We start from the raw sequence: 22,286 nt of genomic DNA, 5'->3' as shown, positions 1-22,286 counted from the left end.
CCCAACATTTAAAGGTGGTTAGAGGAGGTTGATCCAGCAAATAAAACTAAAATGGGGTGGTATAGTAGGCAGAACCTTTAGGAATGGTCCCCAATATTCCGTGCCCTAATCCCTGGAATCTGTGAATGTGACATCACTCATCTGATTGTGTTATGTTATAAAGCAGTGTTGATTTAAAAAAATGGAGTATCTTCATGGGTCTAATCTAATCAAATAAGTCCTTAAAGGCAAAGAATTTTCTATAGCTGATGGCAGAAGAATTCAGAGAGATCCTAAACATGAGAAGGGTTCCATGTGCTGCTGCTGACTGAAGATGGGGTGGTGCGTGTGAGAAGGAATATGGGAGCTTTAAGGGGCTGAGAGTGAGGCCCCTGGAGTCAGTAAAGAAATGGACCTCAGTCCTATGATCACAAGGGACTGGATTCTGCCAACAAACTGAATGAGCTTGCAAGTGACTTATTCCTAGAGCTTACAGAAAACAGCCCAACCAGACTGGGTACCTTGACTTCAGCCTTGTGAGACTCTCAGGAGAGAATCCAGTCAAGCCTGCCTTGAATTCTGACCTACAGAATGTGAGATAGTAATAACAATAGAGTGTTGTAAACCTCTGAGCTTTTCCCCCTCTTATGCAACAACTGAAAACTAATACAGTTAACAAGAGGTAGGAGGAAAAGCCAAGTGTGTTGAATAATCAACATTATAGAAAGAGTGTTTCTCAAGAAAGAGAAAATGGCCAACAGATTTGAATGCTGCTAAGAAATAAAAACAAAGAATTAACCCTACATATTAGGTTTAGGTACACAGATATAATTTGAAGAGGTTAACAAGACCTATTGCCTGGAGTGACAAGCCCTGAAATTTGGTTGGCATAGATTGAGAACACTGGGAGGTAAATTAAAGGAGATGGCAAGTATAGACATCTTTGGAACTTCCCTTCTTCTTGGTAGGAAAATAAGGTAATGATAAGGCAGTAAATTCCTCGAGGGTGTTGGAGGGTTGACTAGAAACTTTTTTTTTTCATTTGAGCATGATTAAAAATGAACAGGAAATATTAATAAAGAGGGAGAGGTTGAAGAGATAAGGCATATGGATGAGTTATTTTATTTGAGTTGATTTTGGTTTTCTCTTATGTAAAATGAAGTGTTTTTGACTAGATGGATTCTACTTCTAGGGCTTTCATCTTCTGTGATTCTGGTCTTCACTTTTAGCTAAACTCTCAATCTTGCTTTGGCTCTTACAAGTCTTTGAGACTTCCTTTGCTTCAGTCACCCAACTTCTTTAACTGATGCCCCTTTTATATTATTTCGGCCAACACTCTCTCTCTCTCTAAACACATTCCAAATATTTGCTTCTATCTTTGCCTCTGTCCACATGTTAGAGCCTTTCTTCCTGCCCTCACCACACCTCAATTTCCCATTCCGTACTGACAGATTCATACACAAAACAAGCTTTCTTTCCTCCTTAGAGGTTAGCCTGTCTCCCACACTGTTCAAGGCCAGCTGTAGACTGAGCAGAACCTATTCTCCCTCCCTGAGTAACCTTCTCTATTAATTGTCTCTTCCATCTTCTGAATCTCAATCTCGCCCTCAAAACTGTTCAGATTCTTTTTGGCCTGAAAAATGTCTACATTTTTCCAATCCTTTAAAATTAATTTTAGTCTTTTAATCTTTTTTCCTTTTTTCTTCCAAACTTCTCAAAATTTAGTAAAACAATATGCTTATTATCTTTATTAACTCACTTTATAGTCACTTTTCAGCCCAATGCAATCTGTCTTCATACCTGACACATTTATTGAATTTGCTCTCATCATGGTTACCATGACCTCCTAATCATTTAAACTAATGAAAAAATTATAGTCCTAGTTTTATTGGAGACTTAATATTGAATTATACACTATGAACTACTCACTCCTTCTTCAAATTTCCTCCTTTTGTGGCTGCAGAGAAGTAGTGCTCTTGTTTTCCCTATCACCTATTTCTTTTTATTCACTAAACATTATTTACTGAAGGCCTAGTATGTTCCAGTCATTATTCTATGCACCTGGAGTTCCACTTCCCATTGATTTTATATTTCAGTGGAAAAAAAGAGAAAATAAATAAATGTATTATATAGTATATTAGAAAGTAACAAGTGTCATTATTTATCCAAGTAGAGATATTAAGGTTATAGCATATAATTCGGGAAGATGCCTGAGTTGAAGACAATCATTTGAGCACAGACACTATAGATGTATTAAAGTCATGAGGCTGGATAAGACCACTTAGGAAGCAGTGAAAAATCACTATGAGAGAGTAAGAAGTTCCAGAGACGAATCCCTAGGGAACCCTACTGTTTAGAGGTTGAGTGAAGAGGAGGGAACATCAAAGAAGATGAGGAAGACTGAATGTAAAGTAAGGAGAAAACTAGGAGAGAATGTGACACTTGGAAGCCATATGAAAAATGTTTCAAAAACTTCCTTAAGTGTGATATAAACAGTGCTAATAGATCAAATGGTGCTAATAGATTGAGAGGAGAACTGAGGATTGACTATTGAATTTTGCTACATTGAGGTCATTGATAACTTTGACAAAAGCAATTTTCATGGGCTTGTAGTAAGAAAACTTGATTGGAATTGATTTAAGAGGGAATGGGAAGAAATCCGTGAGAGACAGTCAGGGTAGGCAACCCATTATCCCTTATAGGCTATGTTTATACGTATTCATCCTTAAACAGTGGACCTCTCTAGGTCTCATCTATTCTCTTTATACATTTGTGGCAGAGAAACGAGTGTCTACACAAAATATTGACTTCCAATATCCATTTTCCACTGCTACCAGTATGATAGCATTGTTAAATGAGCACATGGTCCTTCAGAAGAAATAGTATGTTTTCTAGTTTCCTATACAGCTAGGTTGGCCATATGACAAGGGGGATGTAAGCAGCAGTTTTCTGAGTTAATATCCAGAAACCATTCTTAAAGATGGTTAGTGTGTGCCTTCCTTGTCTCTTACTAGTCCCTTTATTCATTTGTCTGCTGGAATACAGATGGGAGGGAAGAGCATTGAGTTGGAGGAAGACTAAGTTCCTGAGGACTTTGTGAAACACAGCTGCCCTGTCAGCCCTACACTGCCTACTTTTTACTTCTGCATGAATGAAAATCAATTTCTTGTTGAAATTACCATTATGTTGGATCTGCATTACTTCTCTCTCAACCCAATTCTAACTGTTATACGTTTCCTGGGCAATATTGTTCACAGTTACTATTTCATTTGCTGTCTATTTTTCAAATAATTACCTAACCTCCATCTCTAGAGCAGACATCAACCTTCAGATATATTTCTTAAAATATTGAGTAGGCTTTCACTTTTAGCTTGATTAAATAGCTTTTAGTGAATCTGCTCTCTTTCTGCAAATAAATAAAAACCTCACCAAAATATACTAAACAACTGTTTTCAGATATTGTGTAATAGGAAGCACAGGCAAACAAACAGGAGTCCTAAGATTGCCCCAGGTTTCTGCCTGGAGCACATTCTGAACCACAGTTCAGAAAGAGAAACCTGTATAAGGTGGAGTGGTCTCTCTGAGTTAACAACACAGAGATAGGAGGTTGAGGAGGCCAAAGGAACTAACATTTTTAGGGCAGAGTTCTAGGAAAGAGGGAGTATTATCCAGTAATTTACATAGGGTACCTTGAGCCTCGGTCTAAATACTTAACTTGTGCATGTATACCATAAGGCTTCAAAACAGTAGATTTAAAAGCTATCAGCTAGCTGTAGCCTGCAAAATTTCTAGAGCTTGACTGGGTCTGGCAGATATTTGGGTTTCAACCAGCTACCATGGACAGAACTCATTGAACACTCAGGACATTCATTAGAAGTCCCAGAAGGATCATGTCTTAGTAGAAGGGTTAAGATGTAGAGTGGAGGCTGTATAAACCCCATTTTAACAGAGTATAAAAACAAGCCTCAAAAGAATCAAGTGGATCTGCATATAACTAGTTGCCAGCTAAAGCAAAATTTAACACTTCTTAAAGGAATACAACAAAATCCAGACACATCCAATAATGCAACATTCACAATTCCAGTATTACTACACATGGGAAGAGGCAGGTAAATGTGATCTATAACATATCAATTAGTTAATCAACAGAATACAGAAATGACAGATGGGATGATGATGGTGGGTTAGCTGATAAGGACGTTAAAACAGCTTATTATAAATATGCTCAAGTGTTTAAAAGAAAACAGAAGCCTATTGAGGAAAGAAAAGAATAAATTGAAAATAACCAAATGGAATGTCTAGAGCTAAAAAATATCATGTGTGAAATAAAAATACACTGTACAGGCTTGTTAGTAGAATAGGTAATGCAGATGGAATGATACATGAAATTTAAGATATAGTAATAGAAGCTAAACAGAAGCACAAAAAACAAAAAGTGCAAAGACCTTCAAGGACCTGTGATACGATATAGCACATGTAATTGGAGCCCCATAACTAAAGTGGGCAAAAACAATACTTAAAAGAAATATGTGCTGAAAATTTAATGAAAATGTAATAAAAACCAAACTCCACAGACCCAAATGGCTTGGTGAACTCTGAACAGGATAAGCACACAAGAACACTATCCCAAGATGTACAATAATCACATTCCTGAAAACCAATGATAAAGGGATAACTTTAAAAGCAGGCACAGAAAGACCCAATGCATTCAGAGAAAGAAAGGTTACAATTATTGATGATTATAATGCAAGTCCATGATAAAAAGCAAAGCGAAATAAAGGAAAACTATCAATCTAGAATTGACAATAATTTTCAGCAAAATAACTTTCAAAAATGAAAGTAAACTTTTGATTCTGGCCAACATGGAGTAGCAGAGACTGGATTTTTCCTTCTGCTGGAAACAACTAAAAAACCCACAAAGTATATGAAATAATGGTTTTCAAGTAATTGGACAGCAGTTAAAAAGGACAGTGAGCCTTGAGAAATGGAAGAAAACCAAGGTGAGCCCTCTGATTGCCCCAGATTACTGTCTTGAGAGAGTTTCCAGCATGGCACAGGAAGGAGGAACCCAAGAACAGCCTAAGAACCTCCTCGAGTTGAATGGATGAAGGTGAGAGTCTGGAGAAGCCAAGGCAGCTAGAGTTTTCAGGACAGAGTACAGAGAAGAAAGAGTTGTACAGAGAGAAAACCCTAGAGACCTGTAGAATGACCCTGGTTGGATGGCTTGCAATTGTGTGTTGACTAAGTGAGATATCATTAGATGATTGAACAGATTTTTTGTTTCTAAAATGAATATTACTTTAAGTTGATAAATCATAATTGTATATTTTTATGGGGCAAAATGTGATATTTTGATGTATGTATACAATAGGGGATGATTCCATCAAGCACATTAATATATCTATCACTTCACTTTCTCATCATTTTTTGTGATGGGGCATTTGCAATTTACTCTCAGCGATTAACTATGGTCACCCTGTTGTACAATAGATCTCAAAAACTTATTCCTTCTGTTTAATTGAAACTTTGTACTCTTTAACCAACATCTCTTCAATAACCCCCATCTTAGTCCCGCCCTAGTATCTGGTAACCTCCGTTCTACTCTCTATTTCTATGAGTTTGACTTAAAAATTTTTCATATAAGTGAGATTATGCAGTATTTTTCCTTTTGTGCCTGGCTTATTTCACTTAGCCTTATGTCCTCCACATTCATCTGTGTTGTCACAAATGAAAGCATATCCTTCTTTTTTAAGGCTGAATATTATTTCATGTATATATATATATATATATTACATTTTCTTTATTCACTCATCTGTTTATGAACACTTAGATTGGTTTCATCTATTGTAAATAATACATCAATGAATATGGGAGTGCAGATATTTCTCTAACTTATTGATTTCATTTCTTGTGGATATATAACTAGAAGTGGGATTGTTGAATCATATGGTAGTTCTGTTGCTTTTAGTTTTTTGAGGGACCTCCATACTGTCTTCTAACATGGCTGTATTAATTTACATTCCCAGCAACAGCCTACAAGACTTTCCTTTTTTTCACATCCTCACCAACACTTATCTTTCATTTATCTGCTAATAGCCATTCTAACAGGTGTGAGGGGATAGCTCATTGTAATTTTAATTTGCATTTTCCTGATGATTAGAATATTTCCCTGATGATTGAGCATTGATGACAACAATTAAAGAAGACACGAATAAATTAGAAAAATCCCATGTTCATGGACTGGAAGAACTGATGTTGTTAAAATATCCCTATTACCCAAAGTGATCTACAGATTCAATGCAATTCTTATCAAAATTCTAATATCATTTTCACAGAAATAGAAAAAAAACCCCAAATTCATATACAACCAGAAAAGACTGTGAATAGCCAAAGCAGTTTTGAGTTAAAATAACAAAGCTGGAGGCATCACAGTTTCTGATTTTAAAAATATAAAGATATTATAATCAAAACAACATGGTACTGGCATTACAACAGACAAATTGGCCAATGGAACAGGATAAAAAGCCCAGAAATAAACCGAAGTATTTAGGGTCAATTGATTTTCAACAAAAGTGCCAAGAATGCGTAATGGGGAAAGAACAATCTCTTCAATAAATGGTATTGGGAAAACTGGATATCCACATTCAGAAGAATAAAATTGGACCTTTATACTCACACCATAAAAAGAAATCAATTCAAAATGGATAAAAGACTTAAACATAAGACTTGAAACGGCAAGGCTACCAGAAGAAAACATAGGGAAAAGCTCCATGACACTGGTCTGGGCAATGATTTATTGGGTAGAACTCCGAAAGCACGGGCAACAATAGCAAAAATAGACAAATGGATTCCATTAAGTTAAAAAGCTTCTGTGCGGTAAAGGAAGAAATTAACAGAGTGAAGAGACAACCTATGGATTAGGAGAAAATATTTGCAATCCATACATCTGCTAAGGAGCTAATATCCAAAATATATAGTCGTGTATATATCAGTTGCTTAATGATGGAGCTACATTCTAATAAATGCATCATTAGGTGGTTTCAGTTGTGGGAACACCATAAAGTGTACTTACACAAACGTAGACAATATAGTCTACTGCACACCTAAGCTATATGGTACGGCCTATTGCTCAAAGGCTATAAACCTGTACAGCATGTTAATGTACTGAATACTATAGACAGCTGTAACATAATTATAAGAATTTGTGTAACTAAACAAATCTAAAGTAGTAAAGGTACAGTAAAAATAAAGTATAAAAGTTAAAAATGGTACACCTGTATAAAGCCCTTACCATGAACGGAACTTGCAGAAATAGCTTACTATGAACTGAAAGTTGCTCTGAGTGAGTCAGTGAGTGAGTGGTGAGTGAATGAGAGGGCCTAGGATTGCTATACACTACAGTAGACTTTATAAGTACTATACACTTAGGCTACACTAAACTTACAAAAAATATTTTTCTTTCTTCAACAATGAACTTAGCTTACTGTGACTTTTTACTTTATAAACTTTTAATTTTTTTGCAAACTTTTTGACTCTTTTGTAATATTTAGCTTAAAACCCCAACATTCTAAAGCTGTACATAACATTTTCTTATATCCTTATTCTATAAGTTTTTTTCTATGTAAGATTTCTTTTTCTTTATTTTTTAGTTTGTAAACTTTTTGTTAAAAATGAAGACACAAACACACACACATTAGCCCAGTCCTACATAGGGTTAGGATAATCAATATCACTTTCTTCCACCTCCACACCTGGTCCCACTGGAAGGTCTTCAGGGACAATAACATGCATGGAGGTGTCATCTCCTAGGATAACAAGGCTTTCTTCTGGAATGCATCCTGAAGGACATGCCTGAGTCTGTTTTATATTAAATTAAAAAAAATGACAAATGAATACATTCTAAAATAACAATCTATAGTAAACACATAAGCCAGTAATGCAGTCATTTATGATTATTAGCAAGTATTCTGTATTATAGATAACTGTGTGTGCTATACTTTTATATGGCTGGCTGTGAAGTAGGTTTGTTGACAGCAGCATCACCACATACATGTGAAGAATGAGTTCTGCCAGGATATTAGGACAGCTACAACGTCAGCAGGTGATAGGATTTTTCAGCTCCATTATAATCTTATGGGACCACCGTCATACGTGTGGCCTGTCATTGACAGAAATGTCTTTATATGATGCATGACCATATAAGGAACTCAAACAACTCAATAGCAAGAAAACAAATAATCTGATTTACAAATGGGCAAGGGATCCAAACAGACATTTCTCAAAAGGAGAGATACAAATGAACTTTTCTGCATTTTTTTTCTACTCAAAATGCTCTAATAATTTCCCCTCTAGTTCAAAGTAAAAAGCAGAATCCTAATAGTGCACAGGATTTGCCCTTGCTTTCTTCTGTCCCCATCGCTTCATAATTCTTCCTTAGCTGCTCCCTCCAGGCACATGTCATACTTGCTGTCCCTTAAGCCCTCAGGCACAGTCCCATCTCAGGGCATTCTCACCTGCTGTTCCTTCTGCCTGGAATGACCTGTCCTGAACGTGCACATGGCTTGCCACCCACTTCCTTCAGGTCTTCAGCAAACCAACGTCAAACATGTATACCTATGTAACAAACCCCAGAACTTAAAGTATAATAAAAAAAAAAAACCTCTTTTTTCTTACTTTTGTCTGACTGGATTAGTTCAAAAACTGGTCTTCAAGCTCCAGCTGAGACTTTTTCTTCTGCTTGGTCCAGTCTATTGGTAAAGGTTTCAATTTTATTTTGAAATGCCTTAAGTGAGTTTTTCAAATCTAGAAACTCTGACTGATTTCTTTTTAAGATGTTTATCTCTTCCTTCATTTCCTAGATTGCTTTAGAAGTTTTTTTTTCTTTTTTTTTAAGCTATACTTTAAGTTCTAGGGTACATGTGCACAACGTGCAGGTTTGTTACATAGGTATACATAAGCCATGCTGGTGTGCTGCACCTGTTAATCGTCGTTTACATTAGGTACTTCTCCTAATGCAATCCCTCCCCCTGCCCGCCACCCCATGACAGGCCCCAGTGTGTGATGTTCCCCACCCTGTGTCCAAGTGTTCTCATTGTTCAATTCCCATGTATGAGTGAGAACATGCGGTGTTTGGTTTTCTGTCCTCGTGATAGTTTGCTGAGAATGATGGTTTCCAGCTTCATCTATGTCCTTGCAAATGACATGAACTCATCCTTTTTTTATGGCTGCATAGTATTCCATGTTGTATATGTACCACATTTACTTAATCCAGTCTATCATTGATGAACATTTGGGTTGGCTCCAAGTCTTTGCTATTGTGAATAGTGCCGCAATAAACATACGTGTGCATGTGTCTTTATAGCATGATTTATAATCCTTTGGGTATATACCCAGTAATGGGATCAATGGGTCAAATGGGTATAGATCCTTGAGGAATCGCCACACTGTCTTCCACAATGGTTGAACTAGTTTACACTCCCACCAACAATGTAAAAGTGTTCCTATTTCTCCACATCCTCTTCAGTATCTATTGTTTCCTGACTTTTTAATGATCGCCATTCTAAATGGTGTGAGATGGTATCTCATTGTGGTTTTGATTTGCATTTCTCTGATGGCCAGTGATGATGAGCATTTTTTCACATGTCTGTCTGTTGGCTGCATAAATGTCTTCTTTTGAGAAGTTTCTGTTCATATCCTTTGCCCACTTTTTGATGGGGTTGTTTGTTTTTTTCTTGTAAATTTGTTTGAGTTCTTTGTAGATTCTGGATATTAGCCCTTTGTCAGATGGTTAGATTGCAAAAACTTTCTCCCATTCTGTAGGTTGCCTGTTCACTCTGATGATAGTTTCTTTTGCTGTGCAGAAGCTCTTTAGTGTAATTAGATCCTATTTGTCTATTTTGGCTTTTGTTGCCATTGCTTTTAGTGTTTTAGTCATGAAGTCCTTGCCCATGCCTATGTCCTGAATGGTATTGCCTAGGTTTTCTTCTAGGGTTTTTTTGGTTTTAGGTCTTACATTTAAGTCTTTAATCCATCTTGAATTAATGTTGTATAAGGTGTAAGGAAGGGATCCAGTTTCAGTTTTCTACATATGACTAGCCAGTTTTCCCAGCACCATTTATTAAATAGAGAATTATTTCCCCATTTCTTGTTTTTGTCAGGTTTGTCAAAGATCAGATGGTTGTAGATGTGTGGTATTGTTTCCTCAAGAGGGCTCTGTTCTGTTCCATTGGTCTATATCTCTGTTTTGGTACCAGTACCATGCTGTTTTGGTTACTATAGCTTGTAGTTTGAAGTCAGGTAGTGTGATACCTCCAGCTTTGTTCTTTTTGCTTAGAATTGACTTGGCAATACGGGCTCTTTTTTGGTTCCATATGAACTTTAAAGTAGTTTTTTCCAATTCCGTGAAGAAAGTCATTGGTAGCTTGATGGGGATGGCATTGAATCTATAAATTACCTTGGGCAGTATGGCCATTTTCACGATATTGATTCTTCCTACCCATGAGCATGGAATGTTCTTCCATTTGTTTGTGTCCTCTTTTATTTCGTTGAGCAGTGGTTTGTAGTTCTTCTTGAAGAGGTCCTTCACATCCCTTGTAAGTTGGATTCCTAGGTATTTTACTCTCTTTGTAGCAATTGTGAATGGGAGTTCATTCATGATTTGGCTCTCTGTTTGTCTGTTGTTGGTGTATAGGAATGCTTGTGATTTTTGCACATTGATTTTATATCCTGAGACTTTGCTCAAGTTGCTTATCAGCTTAAGGAGATTTTGGGCTGAGATGATGGGGTTTTCTAAATACACAGTCATGTGATCTGCAAACAGGGACAATTTGACTTCCTCTTTTCTTAATTGAATACCCTTCATTTCTTTCTCTTGCCTGATTGCCCTGGCCAGAACTTCCAATAGTATATTGAATAGGAGTGGTGAGGGAGGGCATCCCTGTCTTGTGCCAGTTTTCAAAAGGAATGCTTCCAGTTTTTGCCCATTCAGTATGATATTGGCTGTGGGTTTGTCATAAATAGCTCTTATTATTTTGAGATACGTCCCATCAATACCTAATTTATTGAGAGTTTTTAGCATGAAGGGCTGTTGAATTTTGTAGAAGGCCTTCTCTGCATCTATTGAGATAATCATGTGTTGTTTGTTGATGGTTCTGTTTATGTGAAGGATTACGTTTATTGATTTGCATATGTTGAACCAGCCTTGCATCCCAAGGATGAAGCCGACTTGATCGTGGTGGATAGCTTTTTGATGTGCTGCTGGATTCGGTTTGGCACTATTTTATTGAGGATTTTCGCATCGATGTTCATCAGGGATATTGGTCTAAAATTCTCTTTTTTTGTTGCGTCTCTGCCAGGCTTTGGTATCAGAATGATGCTGGCCTCATAAAATGAGTTAGGGAGGATTCCCTCTTTTTCTATTGATTGGAATAGTTTCAGAAGGAATGGTACCAGCTCCTCTTTGTACCTCTGGTAGAATTCGGCTGTGAATCCGTCTGGTCCTGGACTTTTTTTTGGTTGGTAGGCTATTAATTATTGCCTCAATTTCAGAGCCTGTTATTGATCTATTCAAAAATTCAATTTCTTCTGGAGTGTGTATGTGTCCAGGAATTTATCCATTTCTTCTAGATTTTCTAGTTTATTTGTGTAGAGGTGTTTATAGTATTCTCTGATGTTAGTTTGTATTCCTGTGGGATTATTGGTGATATCCCCTTTATCATTTTTTTATTGCATCCATTTGATTCTTCTCTCTTTTCTACTCTATTAGTCTTGCTAGTGGTCTATCAGTTTTGTTGATCTTTTCAAAAAATAACTTCCTAGATTCATTGATTTTTTTGAAGGGTTTTTGTATCTTTATCTCCTTTAGTTTTGCTCTGATCTTAGTTATTTCTTACCTTCTGCTAGCTTTTGAATTTGTTTGCTCTTGCTTCTATAGTTCTTTTAATTGTGATGTTAGGGTGTCAGTTTTAGATCTTGCCTGCTTTCTCTTGTGGGCATTTAGTGCTATAAATTTCCCTGTACACAGTGCTTTAAATGTGTCCCAGAGATTCTGGTACATTGTGTTTTTGTTCTCATTGGTTTCAAAGAACATCTTTATTTCTGCCTTCATTTCGTTGTTTACCCAGTAGTCACTCAGGAGCAGGTTGTTCAGTTTCCATGTAGTTGTGTGGTTTTGAGTGAGTTTCTTAATCCTGAATTCTAATTTGATTGCACTGTGGTCTGAGAGACAGTCTGCTGTGATTTCTGTTCTTTCACATTTGCTGAGGAGTGCTTTACTTCCAACTATGTGGTCAATTTTGGAATAAGAGCGATGTGGTGCTGAGAAGAATGTATATTCTGTTGATTTGGGGTGGAGAGTTCTGTAGATGTCTATTAGGTCCACTTGGTGCAGAGCTGAGTTCAAGTCCTGGATATCCTTATTAACCTTCTGTCTCGTTGATCTGTCTAATATTAACAGTGGGGTGTTAAAGTCTCCCATTATTATTGTGTGGGAGTCTAAGTCTCTATGTAGGTCTCTTAGGACTTGCTTTATGAATCTGGGTGCTCCTGTATTGGGTGCATATATATTTAGGATAGTTAGCTCTTCTTGTTGAATTGATCCCTTTACCGTTATGTAATGGCCTTCTTTGTCTCTTCTGATCTTTGTTGGTTTAAAGTCTGTTTTATCAGAGACTAGGATTGCAACCCATGCTTTTTTTTGCTTTCCATTTGCTTGGTAGATCTTCCTCCATTGCTGTATTTGAGCCTGTCTCTGCATGTGAGATGGGTCTCCTGAATACAGCACACTGATGGGTCTTGACTCTTTATCCAGTTTGCCAGTCTGTGTCTTTTAATTGGAGCATTTAGCCCATTTACACATAAGGTTAATATTTTTATGTGTGAATTTGATCCTGTCATTATGATGTTAGCTGGTTATTTTGCTCGTTAATTGATGCAGTTTCTTCCTAGCATCAATGGTCTTTACAATTTGGCTGTTTTTGCAGTGTCTGGTACCGGTTGTTCCTTTCCATGTTTAGTGCTTCCTTCAGGAGCTCTTGTAGGGCAGGCCTGGTGGTGACAAAATCTCTCAGCATTTGCTTGTCTGTAAAGGGTTTTATTTCTTCTTCACTTATGAAGCTTAGTTTGGCTGGATATGAAATTCTGGGTTGAAAATTCTTTTCTTTAGGAATGTTGAATATTGGCCACCACTCTCTTCTGGCTTGTGGAGTTTCTGCTGAGAGATCTGCTGTTAGTGTGTTGGGCTTCCCTTTGTGGGTAACCTGACCTTTCTGGCTGCCCTTAACATTTTTTTCCTTCATTTCAGTCTTGGTGAATCTGACAATTATGTGTCTTGGGGTTGCTCTTCTCGAGGAGTATCTTTGTGGTGTTCTCTGTATTTCCTGAATTTGAATGTTGGCCTGCCTTGCTAGGTTGGGGAAGTTCTCCTGGATAATATCCTGAAGAGTGTTTTCCAATTTGGTTCCATTCTCCCCATCACTTTCAGGTACACAAATCAAATGTAGATTTGGTCTTTTCACATAGTCCCATATTTCTTGAAGGCTTTGTTCATTTCTTTTTACTCTTTTTTCTCTAAACTTCTCTTCTCGCTTTATCTCATTAATTTGATCTTCAACCACTGATACCCTTTCTTCCTCTTGATTGAATCAGCTATTGAAGCTTGTGCACACATCCCGCAGTTCTCGTGCCATGGTTTTCAGCTCCATCAGGTCATTTAAAGTGTTCTCTACACTGTTTATTCTAGTTAGCCATTCGTCTAATCTTTTTTCAAGGTTTTTAGCTTTCTTGCGATGGGTTTGAACATCTTCCTTTAGCTCAGAGAAGTTTGTTATTACTGACCTTCTGAAGTCTACTTCTGTCAGCTCATCAAAGTCATTTTCCATCCAGCTTTGTTTCATTGCTGGTGAGGAGCTGTGATCCTTTGGAGGAGAAGAGGTGCTCTGGTTTTTAGAATTTTCAACTTTTCTGCTGTGGTTTCTCTCCATCTTTTTGGTTTTATCTACCTTTGGTCTTTGATGTTGGTGACCTACAGATGGGGTTTTGGTGTGGATGTGCTTTTTGTTGATGTTGATGCTATTCTTTTCTGTTTGTTAGTTTTCCTTCTAATAGTCAGGTCCCTCAGCTGCAGGTCTGTTGGAATTTGCTGGAGGTCCACTCCAGACCCTGTCTGCCTGGGTATCACCAGCAGAGGCTGCAGAACAGCAAATATTGCTGCCTGATCCTTCCTCTGGAAGCTTCCTCCCAGAGGGGTATCCGCCTGTATGAGGTGTTAGTCAGCCCCTACTGGGAGGTGTCTCCCAGTTAGGCTACACGGGGGTCAGAGACCCACTCAAGGGGGCAGTCTCTCCATTCTCAGAGCTCAAACACCATGCTGGGAGAACCACTGCTCTGTTAAGAGCTGCCAGACAGGGACATTTAAGTCTGCAGAAGTTTCTGCTGCCTTTTGTTCAGCTATTCCCTGCCCCCAGAGGTGGAATCTACAGAGGCAACAGACCTTGCTGAGCTGCGGTGGGCTCTGCCCAGTTCGAGCTTCCCCAGCTGCTTTGTTTACCTACTCAAGCCTCAGCAATGGCCAACGCCTCCCTCCCCTGCCAGGTTGTTGCCTCGCAGGTTGACCTCAGACTGCTGCGCTAGCAGTAAGCAAGGCTCCGTGGTTGTGGGACCTGCTGAGCCATGCACAGGATATAATCTCCTGGTGTGCCGTTTGCTAAGACCATTGGAAAAGCACAGTATTTGGGAGAGAGTGTCCTGATTTTCCAGGTACAGTCTGTCACGGCTTCCCTCAGCTAGGAAAGGGAAATCCCATGACCCCTTGCACTTCCTGGGTGAGGCGATGCCCTGCCCTGCTTCGGCTTGCCCTCTGTGGGCTGCACCCACTGTCCAACCAGTCCTATTGAGATGATCCAGGTACCTCAGTTGGAAATGCAGAAATCACCCATCTTCTGCATCAATCACACTGGGAGCTGCAGACCGGAGCTGTTCCTATTCAGCCATCTTGGAAGAGAATCCTTTAGAAGTTTCTTTGTGTTGATTTTCAACCTTGTCCTGGAGCTCATTGAGCTTCCTTGCAATCCATACTCTGAATTCTTTATCTGTCATTTCCGAGTTTCCATTTTGATTACAGACCATTGCTGTAGATCCAGTGTGATCATTTGGTGGTGTCACTACATTCAGATTTTTTGTGCTGGTTCCTTCTCATCTGGAAACCTTGGCACTTCTAATATTTGTAATTATTTTAGTGTGGGTAGGAGTTTTTCTTTTTATTTCCCTATAATAGTATTATTTTTTCTTTCCCTTTTCCCCTCTCCCTAGGGGGTGTAACTGTAGAGAATGCTGGGTAGGGTCTTTTGGCTTTCCTTCTATAGCCCTCTGCACTTCTTTCAGCAAGGTTTTTTTTTTTTTAATTTATAAAGAACAGAAATATATTTCTCACAGTTCTGGAGGATGGGAAATCTAAGATCAATGATCTGGCACTTGTTCGACTAGGGCTTTCTTGCTGTGTTCTCACATACAGAAAGCAAGCTAGCAGGATGCTCCCTGAAGCCTCTTTTATAAGGGCCTTAATCCCAGTCCTGAGAGAGAACCCCTTGTGGCCCAGTGACCTCTTAAAGGCCCCACCTCTTGATGCTATTGTATTGGCAACACTTGAATTTGAGGGGACACATTCAAGTCATGGCAAACTGAACATTTCCCTTTTGCCAGACAGCACCACGTTCTTTGTCAGTAGGTGGTGGTGGAGGGACACTGCAGAATAAAGGGGCTTCTCTTGCTTCTCCTCTTGCTTCTAAGAGGATGCTGTGACAGTTAATTTTAGGTGTCAATGTGGCTGGGCCACAGGGTGCCCAACTATTTGGTCATATATTTTTTTAAAATTTTAGATATTTAACTTTTGCTCTGACTTTCCAGTTATAAGGTCAAACTTTATTCTGGGTGTTTCTGTGAGGGTGTTTTTACATGAGATTGACATTTAAATCAGTGAACTTTGAATAACGCAGACTGCCCTCCTCGATGTTAGTGGGCTTGATCCAGTCAGTTGAAGGGCTGAAGAGAAAAAAGACTGTCCTCTTCCAAGAAAAAGAGAATCCTCCAACAGATACCTTTGGACTGGACCCGCACCATCAGCTTTCCTGGGTTGCCAGCCTCTTGCCTCACACTCCAGGTTTTGGACTTGTTAGACTTAATAATAATCACACAAGCCAATCCCTTTAAGGGAGTTTCTCTGGAGAACCTTGACAAACACAAACATCTACTGAGAGTTCCTGTCCAAGTTTTTCTCACACCCTAGCAGGAGGCTCCTGGCTTACCAGTCCTGAGGGTGTGAGGTTGTTTGCTTGCAAGACCTGATCCACTAGCTGCACAGCAGCTCTGGCCCAGGGCAAGGCAGGGAACTTCCCTATCACTGAGTAGTGAGTAGTCACACTCTTTCCATTAGGTCTGACTTCACCATGGGGAAGAGGAGCCCCTTCCAAGGATATTCTTTCCTTGGGTACTCAGTCCTAGGACATTGTAGCTCTTTTTTATCCTTCTTAATAGCTAATACCATTATCAGTTAAAAGTTTTTTTATATTAAAATTATCCCTGTTCAAGTTAATGGTATGGTTTCTGTCTCCTGACTGGGTATTAGGATATAATATTTACTGTCATATTTCTACCACTTTATGTTTAAAGTTTTTCATAATGAAGATTTAAACTGAATTTTTGATAATTCATTAAATATTTACATAGAACAGGACAAAGGATGATTTTCCTTTGTCTACTTACTGTAAAGAAGCATCCAAGATTTACCACCACATCATGATTACAGATGGTCACCAGCTTATGATGGTTTTAGGATTTTTTGACTTTATGATGGGTTTATCGGCATGTAGCCCCATTTCAAGCTGAGGAGCTCCTTAGGACTTATGAATCATACCTCTTTCACACCACGGTAAAGTTGGAAAATTGTTAAGTCAAGCTGTCATTAAGTAGGAGACTGCTGTGTTGCTAATGTTATATGTATTTTTGACTTATGATGGGTTTATTGGGAATTAACCACAATGTAAATTGAGGACCATCTGTATATTGTGTGATTTTTACTAATGCATTGAAAGAGATCTGTGTAAATTATCTATGACTTCAGAATATGCATATTACTTCCAACTGTGTTAACTCATGTTTTTTAAGAGAATAATGGTATTTTTACACTATGTGGATGTGCTGTAGTAGAATTTTTCTAAGCTACAAAAATGTATGAATAAAAAATCAACTTAAACTTTTTGGGAAATAATTTCTACTAAAGATTCATAATCAGCATATTTCTTCAATGACTGTACAAGTTCATCCAGTAGATAATCTCCTTGCATAACAGTTTCAAGATCATGCAGTGACTTGCTTATTCTGTGATCTGTGACCTGGTTCTGTGGAAAATTATATGTTCTTATTTTCTCTGATCTTCTTTTACTTCCAATCTGAATTTTTCTAGCATCGTGTCTTTTATTCATTTCTTCTTCTAGATACATGTTGTACAGTTTTACACATAACTTTTTCATAGCCAGCTCTTTATTTTTTCAGGTGAGATCTCTCTTGTTGACATTCAGAAACACCTGAATAGTGTTACAAGAATTAAAAAGTTTTAATAGAAAAATCTTCTTTACTTATTTTCAAGGAATACTCCTTTTCCTTCTCATCCTTTTTCTTCTTCCGTTGGAAGATGAACTATCCGGACAGCACTGTCCGTGGTATTTACATGCTGCCCCCGCAGCTCCACTGGCTCGCTTAGTATTGATTCTCAAATCTTTTGGATTAGTCACCAGATTAATCTCAGTAGGTTGGGGCAATACTGCTTACAGTCATGGTGCTAGCATGGATGCAGCCTTGCTTTTCTGTCTTTGGCACTCTTTGTACTCTGTGCACACCTCCTTCAAATTTCATGTGCCTCACTTATGTTTATTGCGACACTTTTTACAATAGCAAAGACTCGGAACCAACCCAAATGTCCATCAATGATAGACTGGATAAAGAAAATGTGGCACATATACACCATGGAATACTATGCAGCCATAAAAAAGGATGAGTTCATGTCCTTTGTAGGGACATGGATGAAGCTGGAAACCATCATTCTCAGCAAACTATCGCAAGAACAAAAAACCAAACACCACATGTTCTCACTTATAGGTGGGAATTGAACAATGAGAACACTTGGACACAGGAAGGGGAACATCACACACCGGGGCCTGTTGTGGGGTGGGAGAAGGGGGGAGGGAAAGCATTAGGAGATATACCTAATGTAAATGATGAGTTAATGGGTGCAGCACACCAACATGGCACATGTCTGCATATGTAATAAGCCTGCACCTTGTGCACATGTACCCTAGAACTTAAAGTATAATAATAATTAAAAAAAACCAAATTTCATGTGCCTATAGGCTTCTGAACCCCCAATACTGGCAGATACATGTCTAAGTCCACCTATTTCACTTGGAAAATATTCCAGGGTCTCAAAATGCCATCTTTTAAATGCAGCTTATTGCTGACACATATCAAATATCTCTGAAGTAAACAACATTGCCTCCTGTCTTCCAACTCCTGCAGTTACTTGCAGGATCAGATCATTTTCATCTGTTTCTTCTGATGCTTCAACTGAGTTATTTCTTTTTTGACACAAAGTTATTTCATTCTCTGCACATTTCCTTAAATTTTCATCCTCATCGTGCAGCAAGCTCTTGGTCTCCCGCAGCTCCTGCTCCTTCTCGTTCAGCAGCTTGACCACCGCCACCAACTCGGGCCTCCTGACCTTCAAATGGGCTTCAGACCCTGCCTGGCGCTTGAGGAAGGTCCACAAGAGCCCGCCCCAGGCGAACAGCCTCTCCAGCAGCGGGCTACCTCAGCTCAGGGTCCGTCGGCCTGGGCCAACGGCCCCTGTGGGACCAGAGCCACCAGGCAGCGCCCTCGGCAAGTTTTATATTGCACTGTGCACTTTGATCTACAAGCCAGTAGATGGTGCTTATAGGTAAGAGCTGGTGCAGCCAGTGTGGCTGGGTATATACTTGATCCTTGTTTACTGGCAGAAGCTCTGTGTTGCCCTAGACAATGAACTGATTCGTGGAATGCATAGTGGTCTGAGCTCCCTGCTCAGCCCCTGGGGGGAGGTGGTGCTCATTGGGGGTACACCTACAGGTCCCGTGATGGCAGGCACAAGCACCTGTGCTGAGGGAGAATCCAGTGGGTGGCCACCAAGCACCCAGAGATGTGGCTAGGTGTGGAGCTGGAAAACTTCCTCAGTCCCCTATTCTCTGTATGGTGATGCGGGCGCAACCTGAACTCTAATCCAGGAAAGTGGATGCTCCAGATGCCCGGAGATCCGCCTGGGTGTGTAGCAGAGGACTCCTCTGCACCAGGGTCACTGCACAGAAACAGTGGGGCAGGTCAGGCTTCTTATCAAGTTGAGTGGGTGTTCCAAATGCCTGGAGATCTACCTGAGTGTGGAGGAGAGAGGGCCCCCTGCACCAAGATCTCTGCACAAGAGGGGTGAGGAGACTCAGGCTGCTGATCTGGGCAAGCAGGTGCTCTGAATGCCTGGAGATCTGCCTGGGTGTAGAGCAGTGAAGACCTTGCTGCACCACAGTCTATGTCCAGGATGGATGGGGCAGCTTAGGCTGCTGGTCCAGGCCAAGTGTGCTCTCAATGCCTGGATTTCTGTCTGGGGTGGAGTGGAGAGGGCCTTGCTACACCATGATCTCAGAGGAGCAGTCTGGGCACCCAGCAATGGCATATGCAGGGGGGTTCCAGGTTGCCAAGATGGCCCTGGCTGAAGTCTTGCTGCCCACATAAAACTGCAGCTGTAGCAGCTTTTCTTCTGCCCCAGACCTGTGATGGGGGAGAATACAATTCTAGCACCTACTGCTGAGGCACTTTCCACAGTTCTGACTGTGGAGGCTCCTATCCTACTCCAGAGCAGGTGCTCCAATCTCTTACCCAAGACTAAAATGCCTGCGCAGTCATGCTACCGGGTCAGCAAAGAATGGGTGACTTTGTATGTGCCTAGATTAAAAATGGCATCCTGATCTCAGTCCTGAGTCTGGGAATATGTCTGTAGCTTTTCCCATTCCCATTCCTTCACAGTGGCTTCAAACCTCTCCCCAACTTAGTTCCACAGCTTGAGAGAAACAAAGTGCTCTCCCTCGGCCTGTCTTTCTCGGATCCCCATGGAAATGTGACTTACAGAGGGAGGTTCTCTTTCTCTCTCACGTACTGGGGCTTCACTTACTTTTATCAGCCATGCACTGTCATGGGGGCTGTTTGCCGGCGTTCTCCTCCCTGGGATTTGGAATGTCCTTCACAATTCTGGTGGATTCCCATTTTCCTTCTTGAATTAAGCTCACAGAGTTGATCTTTATGCACTGTCTTGCTATTTCCAAGTGGCTGAGCACACACTAAAAGGCTTTAATCCACCATCTTGAAAAAAAATTGTCTTTTCTTATAAGGACATAAGTTATATGTCCTTATATGTCCATCGTAAGTCATGGATTTAGGGCTCACTCTAATCCAGCATGACTTCTTTTTAGCTAAATACATCTGCAAGGGCTCTATTTCCAAATAAGGGCACATTCTGAGGTTCTGGATGAATGTAAATTTCCAAGTAAACTTTCTTGACTTCAGGGGCCATGTGCGTAAATGAGTATGTGAATAGGTGTGTGTGTGTGTGTGTGTGTGTGTATTGGGTGTGGTTGGGAAGTTGCTGGAAGACTGAGACATGGAGGTATCCCACTGTAGTCATTTAAAACACTATTCTGGTCATATATATGAAAGCTGAGCTGCTGTAACTGGGCTTGCAGGCTACCAGTTTGGGATCCTTCCGGGGCCAGAGAAACACATTTGAATTTGTTCCAAGTGAAATTAAGTCATGGAGACTCTGACTGCTAGAGGCAGGGGGTGGGTAGGGGAGGGACTGGATTGGAAGGGAGCCTGCATGGAGGTAAGTACGACATCCAGGAAGTTTCTCTAATCGTCCAGGCACAGTATGGAATACTTTAAAAGGCAGGAGCTTGAAAAGTAAGTGTATTGAATTCTAGTTTCAATAGATGCCAGGAATACCTTGGAGGTAATTAAAACAAACTTTATTCGTATATCCGATCACATCTTTGTGGGTTATCTATAAAATGACAGTGACTAGTAATATTTTTCTAGTAAATTTCCAATATATGCCAGAAGGTGGCAGCATTGTCAAACAGCAGGATGCTTGGTGCTGCCTGCCACTCTCCTTTATATGCTTCCGGACCTACTGAATTCAAGGCCATCTCCTCTCTCTCACACCCTGCCCTCCTGCCTCCCCTCTTCCATGTCTTTCTCCTTGCTGGGTTAACATGGAGTGGGCTGGGAGAAGTGGGGCATCAACTGAGGGCCTAACACTGGTCTCCTTCTATATTAATATCAGAATAGAACCTCCTTCTTGAAACACTACATTGATTGTATTAAATGTCTCCCTTAAAAATCTCTGGGAGGTAAGACCAGAATGATGAGGAACTTAGAACAATTGTCAATATTTCAGAAAAGCCATGCCTTGGTAAAATGTCAACTGCTTATGCTAGGATCATTATGGATTCTGTGATAAATCTGATTGTCTCATGTTGAGCAAAGACCTGGGTTGGGAGTTTCAAATATTTTTCCATAAGCAGAGGAATATTCTCTTTAAATAAATTCAGCCAGGCAATTAAAGTCTTTCAAAACATTGGAATCTTGGTTAACACATAAGAAAGCAGGGGTGGTGAGAATCTTGGGATTCATTATCTTGGTGGATACAAAGGTCTTCTTCATTTAAAAGACTGTATTGATTAGGGCAGCAGGGCTAACCAGAAAAACCTGGGTTTGGAGTTGGGCCGATCCCTAACTTTGCAACCTCCGGTAAATAATTCAAAATCTTTGAGCTTCATTTTCCCCAGCGCATTGGATTGCTATTGACATAAATTAAATAGTGTATATAAAGAACCTAGTATAGTGCTAGCACATAGTTGATGCCCAACAAGCTTTTCTTGAATGACTGGAACTAACAGCAATAGTAATATTGAGTTTTAGAGGCCTGCTGTGTACCTGATATTGTGGTCGTGGCGAGACTCAAAAGCAACAAATGGAAAGAAGAGAAGAACATGATTCTCTGATCTGGGACATTTAAATTACTATTTTTAATTTTTAGATCTTGGGCAATCAAACACATTTGAAACTGCTCCCTGGCTCTGGAGGGGGGTGATAAGTAACTGAGATGCCAGGCCACATGCCACTTTTCTTACATACCTCACAGCATGTGGCAGAGTACACAATATCAACTCTGGAAATTGAGC

General features: G+C 39.8%; 1 protein-coding gene and 1 pseudogene across 2 annotated transcripts in view; one reads left to right on the top strand and one right to left on the bottom strand.

Annotated features, from left to right (window-relative positions):
* The window catches only part of GSDMC (gasdermin C), a 117,568-nt gene that overhangs the window by 75,304 nt on the left and 19,978 nt on the right, over window positions 1-22,286 (top strand). The gene's annotated exons all lie outside the window — the stretch shown is intronic.
* Window positions 17,220-18,517, bottom strand: LOC742627 (peptide chain release factor 1-like, mitochondrial; annotated as a pseudogene).

The sequence above is a fragment of the Pan troglodytes genome, chromosome 7 (assembly GCF_028858775.2).
Source record: "Pan troglodytes isolate AG18354 chromosome 7, NHGRI_mPanTro3-v2.0_pri, whole genome shotgun sequence".
NCBI lineage: Eukaryota > Metazoa > Chordata > Mammalia > Primates > Hominidae > Pan > Pan troglodytes.
Note: the sequence above shows the minus strand (reverse complement) of the source record. Positions and strands in the feature narration are given on the sequence as shown.